This window comes from Xenopus laevis, chromosome 6S, assembly GCF_017654675.1.
Source record: "Xenopus laevis strain J_2021 chromosome 6S, Xenopus_laevis_v10.1, whole genome shotgun sequence".
Taxonomy (NCBI): Eukaryota; Metazoa; Chordata; class Amphibia; order Anura; family Pipidae; genus Xenopus; species Xenopus laevis.
In genome coordinates this window covers 16,574,828-16,588,915 of record NC_054382.1, presented here as the reverse complement: position 1 = coordinate 16,588,915, position 14,088 = coordinate 16,574,828, and the positions used below count along the sequence as shown (strand labels likewise).

The 14,088-nt window shown below is 44.1% G+C and overlaps 1 protein-coding gene across 4 annotated transcripts in view; it reads right to left on the bottom strand.

The window, feature by feature from the left end:
* Positions 1–2,887, bottom strand: part of arhgap12.S (Rho GTPase activating protein 12 S homeolog) — a 70,725-nt gene extending 67,838 nt beyond the window's left edge. For 2 of the 4 annotated variants that reach the window (XM_018268601.2, XM_018268602.2), the window contains exon 1: positions 2,707–2,884. The gene's annotated coding sequence lies outside the window, so the exon portion shown is untranslated. Of the gene's footprint in view, positions 1–2,706 lie in introns of all 4 variants that reach the window. The other 2 variants (XM_041567086.1, XM_041567085.1) reach the window with 2 other exon arrangements.
* Positions 2,888–14,088: the final 11,201 nt, after the last annotated feature.

Below are 14,088 nucleotides of genomic sequence, written 5' to 3'. Positions count from 1 at the left end.
GATAGTTGAAGTTCAACGCTGCGATTGTCCGGAAATGAATTATTAATTTCTACCCTGGCGAAAAGCAAGTGTCAGAACATACCCCAGGCACCTACTTAAGCATTCCAGCATGACACGGGTAATCAGAGCGAAATGGCACAGTGATTATTTTTAATATTAACTCCTCACACGTCAAACAGATGTATCTGCTCTACTGTAGGAAAACCAGGGAAGCAGGGGGATGAGATGAGAAAATACAGCCCCTCAGGGGGAAATCATGTCAGCTTTATCATACTGACAGGGGAGGACAACAAAGGGGGGATGAAAGAAAACAAAGGGGAGGTCATGGGATGTTAAGATGAGAAAGACCCATATCAGAGATGGTTAACCTATAGCTCGACTTAATTCCCAGTTCAGAAACAGCAATAGTGCTACAATTTATCACTGCCCAATAGGAACAATACTCTGAGGAGCAGGGGTCAGAGCACCCATACACACAATGAAACTTGGGTAATGGGAACAGTGAAGCTTGCAAGGTGCAAGAACAGCAACTTTCAACATGTTTGAAAGATTTTAAACCTGGTAGTAAACAACAAGCTTTGCCTCGGGTAGTTAAGAATTCTGGGAGATGTAGTTAAACAGCTAGATGCCCACAGGGAGGCCAGATCTGCATTACGAGATGGAAAACAAGACACACGTGTGAGAACAGGGCCATTGTTAAGAGGAGGTCAATGCAGGAAAGCTATGGGGGACACATGGGGGTATGTGTGACCTGCTTCATTTACAACTGTTGTTCACTACAACTCCCAGCATCCCTCTGACAGCCGAAGCAGTTCCAACAACAGCTGGACAGCTACAGTCTGAATGCCTGATGGGCAGTATAATGGCAATAGCATTGAAAACTTGCAGCACAGGGGTCCTGATTCCGGCCTAGTTTTTATGCTCTTAGGGTTAGTCCACAAGAAGAGATTCGTTGCCTGGCGACTAAACCCCTCTTTTTCTTGGCGACAATCTCCCCGAACTGCCTTCGCATGTCTTCCCATCCGCTATAATGAAAAGTCGCCTGCTCTAAAGCACACGTAGCGCTACATTTTCCGAAGTCGCCCGAGGTTTCCTCGTGAGGCAACTTCGGGCGACTTCAGAAAATGCAGCGCCAGGCGACTAAATCTCCCCAAATCTCTTTGTTTGCACTAACCCTTACAATGTGTAAGGGTAAAATTTAATTTGCAGGGGACAACCTAAAATTGTATCTGTCCCGCTCGTCGCCAAACAAGGGATCTCCTGCAGAGCTGGGCACAATATACAAATAATGCCCTGTGTTAGTAGATAAGGGCCAACTAGTAGGAATGATTCCCGGGGAGTGGCTGATGAGGTGTCCCCCCCCCCAGGTACCATACAGTGGCTGATGGGGTACCAGTGGCTGATGGGGTGGCTGATGAGGTGTCCCCCCCAGGTACCATACAGTGGCTGATGGGGTGGCTGATGAGGTGTCCCCAGGCCCGGACTGGCAATCTGTGGGTTCTGGCAAATGCCAGAGGGGCTGCTATAAGGTTCCTTTGAAAGTCAGTATTTAGTGGGCTGGTGGGGACTCTTTGGGCCTCTATGTGGGCTGATTGGGCCTCTGTGTACCTGAAATGCCAGGGCCTATTTTAATTCTCAGTCCGGACCTGGGTGTCCCCCCCAGGTACCATACAGTGGCTGATGGGGTGGCTGATGGGGTGTGTCCCCCCCAGGTACCATACAGTGGCTGATGGGGTGGCTGATGGGGTGGCTGATGGGGTGGCTGATGGGGTGGCTGATGGGGTGGCTGATGGGGTGGCTGATGGGGTGGCTGATGGGGTGTGTCCCCCCAGGTACCATACAGTGGCTGATGGGGTGGCTGATGGGGTGGCTGATGGGGTGGCTGATGGGGTGGCTGATGGGGTGTGTCCCCCCCAGGTACCATACAGTGGCTGATGGGGTGGCTGATGGGGTGGCTGATGGGGTGGCTGATGGGGTGTGTCCCCCCCAGGTACCATACAGTGGCTGATGGGGTGGCTGATGGGGTGGCTGATGGGGTGGCTGATGGGGTGGCTGATGGGGTGTCCCCCCCCAGGTACCATACAGTGGCTGATGGGGTGGGAGTGGCTGATGGGGTGGCTGATGAGGTGTTCCCCCCAGGTACCATACAGTGGCTGATGGGGTGGAACTTGCTGATGGGGTGCCAGTGGCTGATGGGGTGGGAGTTGCTGATGGGGTGGCTGATGAGGTGCCTCCCCCCCCCCAGGTACCATACAAGCGTTGACCCCAAACATACACAGAGAAGTGCTGGACAAGCGGTCAGTCCCTGTAGTCCAACTGCTGAGCTGAAAGCATGCTGGGTATTGTAGTCTCAAGCTCAGCTGTGGGAAGGAAGCCTGTGACAGGAGAGCTGTGCTATGATAGGTATGATAGCTGGTGGTTGCTTAACAAATCCATCCCAGCATTCCTCCTCCTCCACACCAAAGCGCTGCTGGGAAATGTAGTTCAGGAACAGCTGGAAAGTAGCAGGTTGGAAAGTGCTGAAACATGTCCGGAGGGAGGAGGCAGGAAGTTTTGTACTAATCTCAGTTCGTGTGAGTTGGAGGAGGCAGCACTGGGGGAACACACCGAACTAGTGTAAGTGCGCACCGACACAGCGCTCACTGTGTATCTCCCACGCCGACTCACAACCCGCCGTGTCTCCCACCCCGGTCGCCCCCCACTTACCCTGCTTGAACACGGCACACGCCAGTGAGGTATTTCCCAGGTCAGTAGCCTGTTCTGCGGTCACAGCGGCCGCCCTCCCGCCACAGAGACCACTTTGAGGAAGTAAAGACTCACAGCCGCCCCTCAGCACTGAGCTGCAACAAAACCCCGCCTCCCGTGTCACTCACTGTACACCCCGCCCTCTCCCTGTGTCACTCACTATACATCCCGCCCTCTCCCTGTGTCACTCACTATACATCCCGCCCTCTCCCGGTGTCACTCACTATACACCCCGCCCTCTCCTTGTGTCACTCACTATACACCCCGCCCTCTCCCTGTGTCACTCTCTCTAGGGAGGAGAGGACTGGCAAAAGCCGAAACCTTCAGGCATTGGGAACGGAGTATACCCCTTTGCCGTAGCTTGGCCAATCAGAAGGGGAGACGTCACCGCGCTGTGTCACATGATCGATAGCTGTGTGGTCTGTTGCTGGCTGCTGTAGATCTGTACAGTTGAATGGGGCATTGTACAAGTGTGGTACAGCCTGCTGAGTGCTCAATATTCTATTCAGCTGGAGCAGCAAAGATAAGCCCAGCAATCTCATGACAAGTGTCTTATTATCTGAGCTTTCAATTTCCCAAAGTAATGGTTCCCTAAAATGGTTTTGCTGATTTTATTCTGAAAGCAAATCCTCTGTGTTTTGGATTGTGGCACCTGGAAACCCCCAGCAAACATGAGGACATTGTGCAAATGGCATGTGAATCCGGGAGGCACAGGGTTACTTCCCTCCACTATTACTGATACTTCGCAGTAGTACAAACAACCTGAAACTAAAAATATAAAGGGGACTCTCTGCTGTGATATAAATATATCAATTACTACTTGGGTCTGCGTTTAAATTCCTGTCAGGATTCACAGACCGATGCTTCCCACAGCCAATGTCCCCACACACGCGCAACAAATTGTAGTGAAAACACAAAATATTACATTTATTCTAACTTGAACGCACAGTTTTTAAAAATGCGCGCACAAATAATCTCGCTTAAGAATTATTTTTATACACGTAGCTGAGGAGGAATTAGGGGGAACATTGGCCACAGCTCCTACATTAGAGTCAAACACACGGTCATCGCCTGACCAAGCAACCACCCCTCTTCATTCATTGTTACAGCCCAGAGATGTCGCCCTGAGGAGTGAGTGGAGAAATGAGGATACCCTCCCCCTGAATTGGATGTTACAGCCGCTGGGCTAAGACCCTGGTGTGTGTCACAAAACAGTAGACAACACAAACAAAAAGATAATCTTCTTTAAAAGCCTTTATTGCATTAAGGGTTCTGACCCCGGGCACCAGCAGCGTTTCAGACCTACCCCGGGCTTTTATCAAGCTACTTGTGTGTGTCAGACAGTTGGAGGGAAAAAATCGAATTTCGAGGAGTTTTTTGTGCTCCTCGACTATCGAATTGGCGTAAATTCGCCTGAGTAGAATGATTTGAATAGATCAAGTGAAAAAACGCTGCGACTATTCGCCCATTCGATAGTCGAAGTACTGTCTCTTTTAAAAATCATTCGACTGCCTACTTCGCCAGATTAAACCTACCGAATTGCTTTAAAAGCCATAGGCTTTTTTTCTAAGTTTTTGATCGAATAAAAAGGCATTCGATCGAATGAAAATCCTTCGATCGAATATTCGATCGCTCGACTATTCGCCGTGCGAATATTCGACTATTCGCCAGCGCGTAAATTCGCCCGAATTCCCTGTTCGATTCTATTCTCCAGTCGAATTTCGAGGGATTTAACCCCTTGATACATGTGCTCCTTGCTATCAAACAGAGGTACATTTTTAGTAGGCATGGCAGTAAGGCTGAAAGGGTAATAGTAAGCAATATGGACTGTAAATAACAACTCTCCTGGCCTTAAAAGTCACCCCTATCTGTTATCTATATTTACCCTGAGTCTTGCACAAGTCTCTCATTTAAAATCCAAAAATACCATTGCAGGCAGCAGTTTAGTCAAAGCAGGGAGATTGCAGTGGTTCTTTATTTCCCCTTCAGTAGCTTTCTTCTTTACAGGCACCAACATTCAGATAATGCTGTGCCCCTCCCTGAAGTAGGGGGCCGTGAGGATATGACTCTTGAGTGAGGATGAAAGCCTTATCAACTGCAGGTCTCAATTTTTCCTGTTTAGTTGGTCACCTAGACTAGGTGTTGGCCGGCACACCAAGGGGTCTCTGTAGCAAGACAGCTATGGTCCCGGCTCTCTCTCTCCTGCTTGCTGCTGCTCAAGTCCTGCATTATTCACCTCTGTTTTATGTTCACTAGCCCAAGCATTTCATGGCACAATCTGGACGTCAAGCATTTTGTGACACACTGTGGCCCCATGCATTTTATGGCACAAAGTGGCCCCATGCATTTTATAACTATGAGGCCATTTTATGACAGAAACAGGGACAGCCCTCATCTCACCCTAAGCCTTGGACAAACATTAACATTAGCAAGCCCCTAGGGCTCTCAGTTGCAGGTGACTGCGGCTGCAATTTATAAAATGTGGGAAGTGATACACTGCAACAAGCACTGAGGATATATTGATATATGAAATCAATTTTTCTTTTTCCAGTAAAGTTTTCAATCCTAGATTCCATTTAGTCATGTGCTCTGGACTGGCTAACAGCAGGAAAGCCGACCATAAAATCAATAAAAGCTGCCAACAGCTTACCTAGACTGAGTTATTGCAGTTTTTTGCCTGGTGTATGTGGCCCTCCAGACTTATTTTCTATTGGGCAGGTTAGAAAATACCAGCAGCTAAGGGCCACACCGATGCATTGTTGTAATCCTCTCCCAGTGAGTGTGAATGGGTCCAAAGTTTGATTAGATCATTGGCCCAGGGGCCCCTACAGGCAGGAAGCTCTGACCATGGAATATTTTTTCTTGACTTTCTTTTTTATATGTTCCCACTGCTGCCTTTTGCTACAGTGCTATAAAAAGAGCAATACTTTATAAAGAGCATCATTTCAAAGTCGGGGCATATGAATGGTATGGTATTCATTTTATTTATTTGTTTAATATGAAATAAACAAACACATGCCAAAAAGGCAAGCCATCTGCTTTACAAACCGTTTATTCTGTACACAGATTTTTATAGCCGGCTATGAAATCCCTCTATTGTTTCAATGTACTGGTAGGACTCCCGCTAGTTTATGAACCTCCCTGCAGAAGTTTAAATCACTGGAATTGTGGGTGATTTCAATAGACTAATGCATTTTCACCTTTATACAATTAGCACCATCACAGTTAGGATCGTGAAGTCAACATTGCTATCCTTTGTTGCTGGATGTGTTAATAAGGTGGTTATTTATTAAAGTCCGAATGCCAAATACTTGAGAAATTCGAGGTTTTTTTACTATAAAATCCATATTTTTTGTGAAAAAAAACTTGCATTTTTCAGGATTTGTTATACCCAGAGAAAAAGTCAGAATCCGAAAATCCGGCATCTCAGACCTGCCAAGGTTGTATATAAGAAGCAGGGAGGAAGAAACAACCTGTGTAAAAAAATCAATGCTTTGGTATTGGCAATGCCTTGGTCTGGAGACACTGACCCCGAAACAAGCAGTTATGCAGGGAGATGCCAACCCAAAAAAATCTTGACCAGAGGTAAACAGTTAGGACCCCCATATGGGGTTTACCTTGATGTGGTATGGTGGCTCATCAATTTAATGATCATAATTAGCAGGGGACCTTTTTAAGCAGGGGACCTTTTTACCCATAAAGTGGATCACCGTACCAGAGGCCACCCCTTTAGACTAGAAGAAAGGAACTTTCATTTGAAGCAACGTAGGGGGTTCTTCACAGTCAGGACAGTGAGGTTGTGGAATGCACTGCCGGGTGATGTTGTGATGCTGATTCAGTTAATGCCTTTAAGAATGGCTTGGATGATTTTTTGGACAGACATAATATCAAAGGCTATTCTGATACTAAGCTCTATAGTTAGTATAGGTATGGGTATATAGAATTTAATTAAAAGTAGGGATGGGTGTATGTATGGATGCTGGGTTTTCATTTGGAGGGGTTGAACTTGATGGACTTTGTCTTTTTTCAACCCAATTTAACTATGTGATTGTGTAACTAAAAACCCTTGTTTTGCAAAATACATGTATTAGCTTAGATACTAAATTAATTTGTGAAACAGAGGACCAGAGAATGTGCGTTTTTCCTTTTTGTATGTTTGTAACTATCCTGGCCAGATCAGCTGCACTTCCATTGTATTTTTATTTGGCCTTGGAGTGCTCCCACAATTCCCCATTTTTTGTATTCTTCAGGAGGGAGCAGAATATCAAGTGCCCATGGTGTATCACAAGTATAGGGCATCAGTACCATGACCAAAAATGTAGAGGATTACGGAAGGTAAAATATCAGCATTCTTCCCACCTTATGCAGTGTATACTCACCCAGCAAATCGGTGCTTAGCATTTCCATTTTGTATGCGTTTCACTAAATGCTAGATACATGGTGTTTATATTGTTGGTGATTCCTTAGAATCATATGAGAGGCCAGAAGTATTTTTTTTTTTTGCTTTGTAAGTAAGGTTTTATAAAGGCGCCATCAAGTACAGTTCTTCCAAAATACTATCCAAGTTGATCCAGCAGAAGGTGAACAAAAAAATGTGTGTAATGCTATTTTGGGCTAAAATAGGCTATGTCCAACTGAATAGTTGAGCTAAGCTTAGCCTCCCAATAGCAGCCCAGACCACACTGAGCATGTGCATGGTCTTGGTCTTGCAAAGATGTTTAACAAAGTTTCAAGATGATGACCCCTGTGGCCAAATTTGAAAACATATATCATTTGTTTAATTAGGCTTCTGGTGCAGTAAGTTCATGTTTATATTTAGTATACAAAATACAGCATACTAGCATTATTCTATTTTAGACTTTAGTTCCCCTTTAACATCTCTATCTCACTCTCCTAGAGAGTACTATTAAAGGGTTAACATGTCTCTGATAAAGCCCCACCCCTAACCAGGCACTATGTTTAAGTGTGGAAGTAAGTGGTCATAGGCCAGTAGGCAAATAATAAAATATGTAAATGAAGTAACTTGGTACAAGGGCATCTGCCCAGCAACTAGGGAGATAAGGAACTGTATTGCTTTAAAACCATAGGGACTAAGTAAACCTATGGGTCCCTACATGTGATTGCCAGAAAAAAATTTCCACCCAAACCTGGTGCTTCTTGGATGGAAGAGCAATATTTAATAGAGTCTTCCTTAGCGATAATAAAATAAGCTTCTCCATTGAGTCTAATCTGTCCTTTAATTCAAATCTTTTGCCATTTTAGGGGCAGGGGGTGGAGTTTGATCTTTTCATAGTTCTGTTCTGTCAAAGTCCCGGCTTTGTGAAAGTAAAGAGCAGATTATCACAGGCTTCCAAAAGTTTTCTGGGGACCTAATGAGCAGGTTCACTCCTGTCACATGGCTGTCACATTTGCATTTGTTTTAAAATTTCTGGTTTCTCCCACGCTGTTCTTTTAATTCTATTAATACTTTTCAGATTCTTGCAGACAATTAAAATCTCAGTTCCCAGTGGGCTTTTATATAAAACACATTTGGTATAGCTGGCCAGCGTGATCCTCAACATTTATACGTGACTAAATTGCTTTATTATTTATTAATTGCTTTAGTCCTTGAGACAAATATAGCATGAAAGTTGCTGTAGTGTCGTAGCTACTGGGGGGAATTGTAGTTACTACTCACAGGCAGTAAAAAAAAGTACTAAGAGTTCGGTCTTTCACTTCTTACAAAGGAAGAAAAAAACTAGGGATGCACCGAATCCAGGATTTGGTTCGGGAGTCAGCCAGGATTCTGCCTTTTTCAGCAGAATTTGGATTCAGCCGAATCCTTCTGCCCGGCCGAACTAAATCCGAATTTGCATATGCAAATTAGGGGCAGGGAGGGAAATTGCGTGACTTTTTGTCACAAAAGACGTAGAAAATGTTTCCCCTTCCCACCACTAATTTGCTTATGCAATTTAGGATTCGGGTTCAGTATTCTGCGAATCTTTCGCAAAGAATTCTAGGGATCGACCAAATCCAAAATACTGGATTTGGTACATCCCTAAAAAAAAACGCTATAGTCATGGCAGACTCTCATAGGTAAGGCTGATGGTCTTGTGCACACATCTCAGTGGGCTTGCTTGTACAAGTGGGCCCAATGCATTTAATGCACCTTTTGATGCATTCAGTGTAGATAGACTCCAGGCCCTCTGTTCAGTGCGAGGTGATCATCTGTATGTTCCCACAAACAGGGCAGCCATCAGGGGGGGGACAGGGGGGATAGTTGTAGGGGGCCCCAAGGGTAAGGGGGGCCCCGGGCATGCCACACTTACTTGATTAGCCGGGCCCCCCCATCTTTCTGAGAGCTGCTGACTTCGGGAAGGCATGGACGTTTAAGGGGCCCTGGCCACCAATTTTCTTATAATGTGTGGGAGGGGGGCCCTGGCCACCAATTTTGGCCACCAATTTTTTTTCTCATGTGGGGTCCTAGCCACCAATATTTTTTAATGGGGGGGCCCTGGCCACAAATGTTTTTTTTATGGGGGGCCCTGACCACCAATATCTTTTTATTTTTTATTAACATGTGGGAACCCTAGCCACCAATATTTTTTTTTTTTCTGTGTAGTGGGGAGGGCGGACCTGTAGGTGGGGCTTGCGGTGGGCGCAGCCCAGGGGGCCCAGGAAATTTTGTTGTATGGGGCCCTGTCATTTCTGATGGCGGTCCTGCCCACAAATCATCCTTATTGTTTTAACTTAACTTCTGGATTTGACTTTTGGTTGCCTTTCGACTACTCCTTGTCTGGTATTAGACTTTGGCTCTACTGCTTGTTGTTTCTTCCAGCTTCTAACCTCAGCTACATCCATCATTCACTCTCTCCGATACTCCTCTGACTTATTCTGGCCTGTTTTCTCAGTCTTGTTATTTGGTTTGTGCCTAATGAACTGTTATTTTTTCAGGCACTTTTGTTACTACCCCTGAGCCTGTATCACCCCCAGGTTTTAAGCACTCAGTGAAAAGTTCAGGGGAGACTATTTATTTATAAAGTCAACAAAAAATCTGACAATCCAGGGATGACTACTGGTACTTCCAGGACAAGAAGTCCTATAAAAGTCATATAAAAGTTTTATCCCAAGACTCAAGTTGCTGTAATTACAAAAGTCTCCCCAGCAGCAGAAGTCTGCATTTTTGGACAAGGCACCAAAATAGTTGGTAAACACATTTCTCAACTTCTTTTTTTTTTAAATATTTTTTCAAATGTTTGAGCCCTTTTTATATAGTGAATACAGTACCCCCTTTTGTAAAATATAAGGATTTTATAAGTCACAAGAAATTCCATGACCATCGGTGATAGAAATCTGAGTAATTATAATACAGATGTTTAGGTGAGCTATGAGACAGACATGACATCACTAAGCACTGATTATAACTGATGACATCACTAAGTACTGTTTATAAAGATATCATTGACAGGGTATTCTAATTAATTCTGAAAGTCTGCAGTACATTGCTGTTTAAATCATGTTCTCTGGGTGAATTGGTGCCACCACTGTGCAATCAACAGATAAAATCTAAACAATAGTCCCTGATAATTATATTGATTATGTCCTCTAAATTGTAATGTAGGACTTTATACTTGCATATTGCAGATATGTTGACCAGTGATTGTTAGCTAATTCATTGGACAAGTCCTGAATTAAATCATGCAGTGCTAATTGTACTTATATAACGTGCATCAGGTACACTTGGTGCAATGCGATGCAAAGACTAGTTGCCTAGGGAACATGTCCATGATTCACATAGACCCTGCAAACTTCCCATTTCCATAGCAGCACACATTTTCAGCAGAGCATATATTAACAGGCACAGTTATTTCTATAAACATTTTCCTATTTTGGCAAAACTTTAAGGTCATCTAATGAAATCATAAGGTAAGGAAGAGGACTCCAGAAGCATCACTACAACTGGATTGTGGATACACAAAAAGTGGTCAATGCCCTTTATCAAGAGTACAGTATCAATAGAAACATTGAAAAGTCCAAAATGCATGTTAGAAATCCATTAAAGGAGAAGTAACCCCTAAAAATGAATATGGCTAAAAATGCCATATTTTATATACTGAACTTATTGCACCAGCCTAAAGTTTCAGCTTGTCAATAGCAGCAATGATCCAGGACTTCAAACTTGTCACAGGGGGTCACCATCTTGGAAAGTGTCTGTGACACTCACATGCTCAGTGGGCTCTGAGCAGCTGTTGAGAAGCTAAGCTTAGGGCTCGTCACTAATTATCCAGCAGAAAATGAGGTTTGTCTGTAATATAAACTGATGCTACAGGGCTGATCTTAGTGGATCTTAGTGGATTGTTTCCATAGCCATAACTGACTTTCAGCAAGTGAATCAGGCGCTAATGCAGTTATTGATGTTGCATGATACTTTGCAGGTGTTCTCTAGAATTCTGAGAAAGTAATGTATTGTCGGTAAAAAGCATGGAGTCTGAATTTGGCATTTTGCATATTTTGCTAAGTTTATAAATGAGTTCTATGACCCCTTTGGATAAACCCTTGAGCTTACATACAGTTCCCGCTGACTGTAGCATTGCATGAATTTAGTGCTACAAATGGCCTGGCAAGTGCTGTTGGGAAGTGCAGATACTGAGCTCAAACTAAAGGTGCATAGAGACAAAGTTTCTTTCAGTTAGGGCCACCATATACCACTGCGTCATTTGCTGTCACGTTACAAATTCATGTTTTTTCTGCCTTAATGGCTCATTGAATTTATTTGTGTTTCCACAGTTATGTCTTGTTGCTCCCTCATCCTTACCTAAAGCAAGGTTGCCAAATGAACGGATCTTCTTCCCCAATTGGGTGGGTAATATTCAGCTAATCTGATTTTTGGCCCAATGATCAGATCACAACTATGGGAATATGCAGCAGTTCTGGACTGATGTAAATCCGGCCCTGAGTGAGTGTCTATGTCATCTTGCAGCAGCACCTCTGGCATTTGCCAGAACCCAGAGATTGCCACTCCAGGCCTGATATGCAGGGCCAGAACTAGTGGTAGGCAGAGGAGGCATCTGCCTAGGGCACAACGATAGGGGGTTTTCACCTCAGCTTCCCTCCGTCACTCTCCCCCCTGCCCTCTGTTGATTTCCTCCCTCTGTCGCTCTCCCCCTCCCCTCCATCGATCTCCCCCCTCTGTCACTTCCACCTCCCCTCAGTCACTCTCTCTCCCACCTCTGTCCCAGCTGCACATGAAATTGGATTGTGGATACACAAAAAGTGGTCAATGCCCTTTATCAAGAGTACAGTATCAATAGAAACATTGAAAAGTCCAAAATGCATGTTAGAAATCCATTAAAGGAGAAGTAACCCCTAAAAATGAATATGGCTAAAAATGCCATATTTTATATACTGAACTTATTGCACCAGCCTAAAGTTTCAGCTTGTCAATAGCAGCAATGATCCAGGACTTCAAACTTGTCACAGGGGGTCACCATCTTGGAAAGTGTCTGTGACAGAGGTAGCCACATTAGGACATGAGATGGCTGAGATATTAGAGTGAAGAGAGTCAAAGGAAGAAGAGAGATGTGACTCGTCTACAGCTTGCAAGTCACATAAGTACGTGTTTGGGGAATAGCAGGGGGTGAGGAGGGAGTTAGTGAGAGTTGAAATGTGAGCATATTGTGATCAGAGAGGGGAAATGGGGAGTTAGTAAAATTGGAGGTTGAACAGAGTCTGGTAAATATGAGATCCAGAGCATTACCATTGGAGTGAGAGGGGGAGTCTGAGCACAAAGATAAGCCTATGGAGGAGGTTAGTGAAAGAAGTTTAGAGACAGAAGAGTTGTTAATGTTGTTAACGGGTATATTAAAGTCACCTAATATGATGGATGGGATGTTAGATGAAAGAAAGTAAGGAAGCCAGGCAGCAAAGTTATCCAGAAATTGTGCAGTTGGTCCTGGTGGTCGATATATGACAGCAATGCAGAGTGAAACAGGAGAAAAGAGCCTAATGCAGTGAGCCAATGAGGAGGATGATAAAGAGGGAACAGGTGGAAGAACTTTAAAAGTACAGCTAAAAAAAAAAAAAAGAACTTTAAAGTCCCTTTATTGTATAAAGGGACTATGTTTTACCCGCAACTTACTTGCTGCTTTCAAAGTAAAACTCTCAAACTTGGTTGTCCTTTAATGGCCACCAGTTGGATCACCTGACTTTAATGAAGAAATAGAATTCTTAATGAATCAGATGCAAGCTGAGTGTAGGACTGGCCACACCGGGGATGACTTTGACGTAGTTGGCCATCTTAAATATATTGTAATATATGGACAAACAATCCCTGTTTTGTTTAAAGGGTAAGGCATTTTTAGTAGCTTAAGGCACACAATGTCTCAATGTCCTTAATATATTGATAATGGGTTAAGTGCAGAGGACCTCTTGTATTTGTATATGGGTTTGACTATAACTTGAGTATGGAGAGACCATCCGCAAGAAGCAAAAGAACTAAAAAATATTCTGACTGAGAATGGATGGCCAAGCATACAGTGGATTATGTTAGTTAATTCGTATATGATCAAGAATACGTTTATACATCTATATAAATTATGTCTGTACAGTGAAAGTGGGACATCTGTTAAGACTGTGGGAGGAGGTTTCATCATCAGCATTGGTATTGGAGTTGTTATGGTGCCGTTATGGCAGTCTGGACTAAGGGCATATGTCATATGATTCAGGGAGATCTAAAGCACTTTAAAGTCAGAATATATAATTCCTCAGGTGAGGTTTATTTTTGGGGGATTAGAATTGCTTCTCATTGGATCCACCCTAATAGAGCTTTGGCAGGGTTGAACCTGATAGATTTTTGGCACTTTTCTGCCACCCAAGACAGCAGTCAAAATGCCACCCAATGAAAGCTAGTATAGAAAGCAGGTTTGTATCTTCTATTTAGGCACCTATTGCCTAAAGGTGACCTATTAGCTATAGGTGAGCGACCCTCAGGTGCCCATATAGGGACAAAAAACTCTTAAAACTCCTACCTAGCTCATTGCTGGACATTTGCAGCCAAATCTGGCAGCGCTGCTGAGGGGGATGCCATTGTGGAGAGGGGGCAGTCAGAAGCCTGTTTGCTGAGCAAAGTGCCACCTTATACAAGGTTCTCACCCAAGTGCCCATTCAAATAAGATGGCCATGAACTGCATGATCATTGGGCAACCTATTTGAGTTGGTTTCCCTTGTTCAAGTCACTGCAATCCCTGTGCTAGAAATGGCTTCCCACCATGGAATGAACATTATTTTTATTTCCTGACAATTTAGGGGCTCATTATCATGCGGCTGAGCTTTTAGTAGAGCAGCTCCCTTAGGATGAGTCCCAGA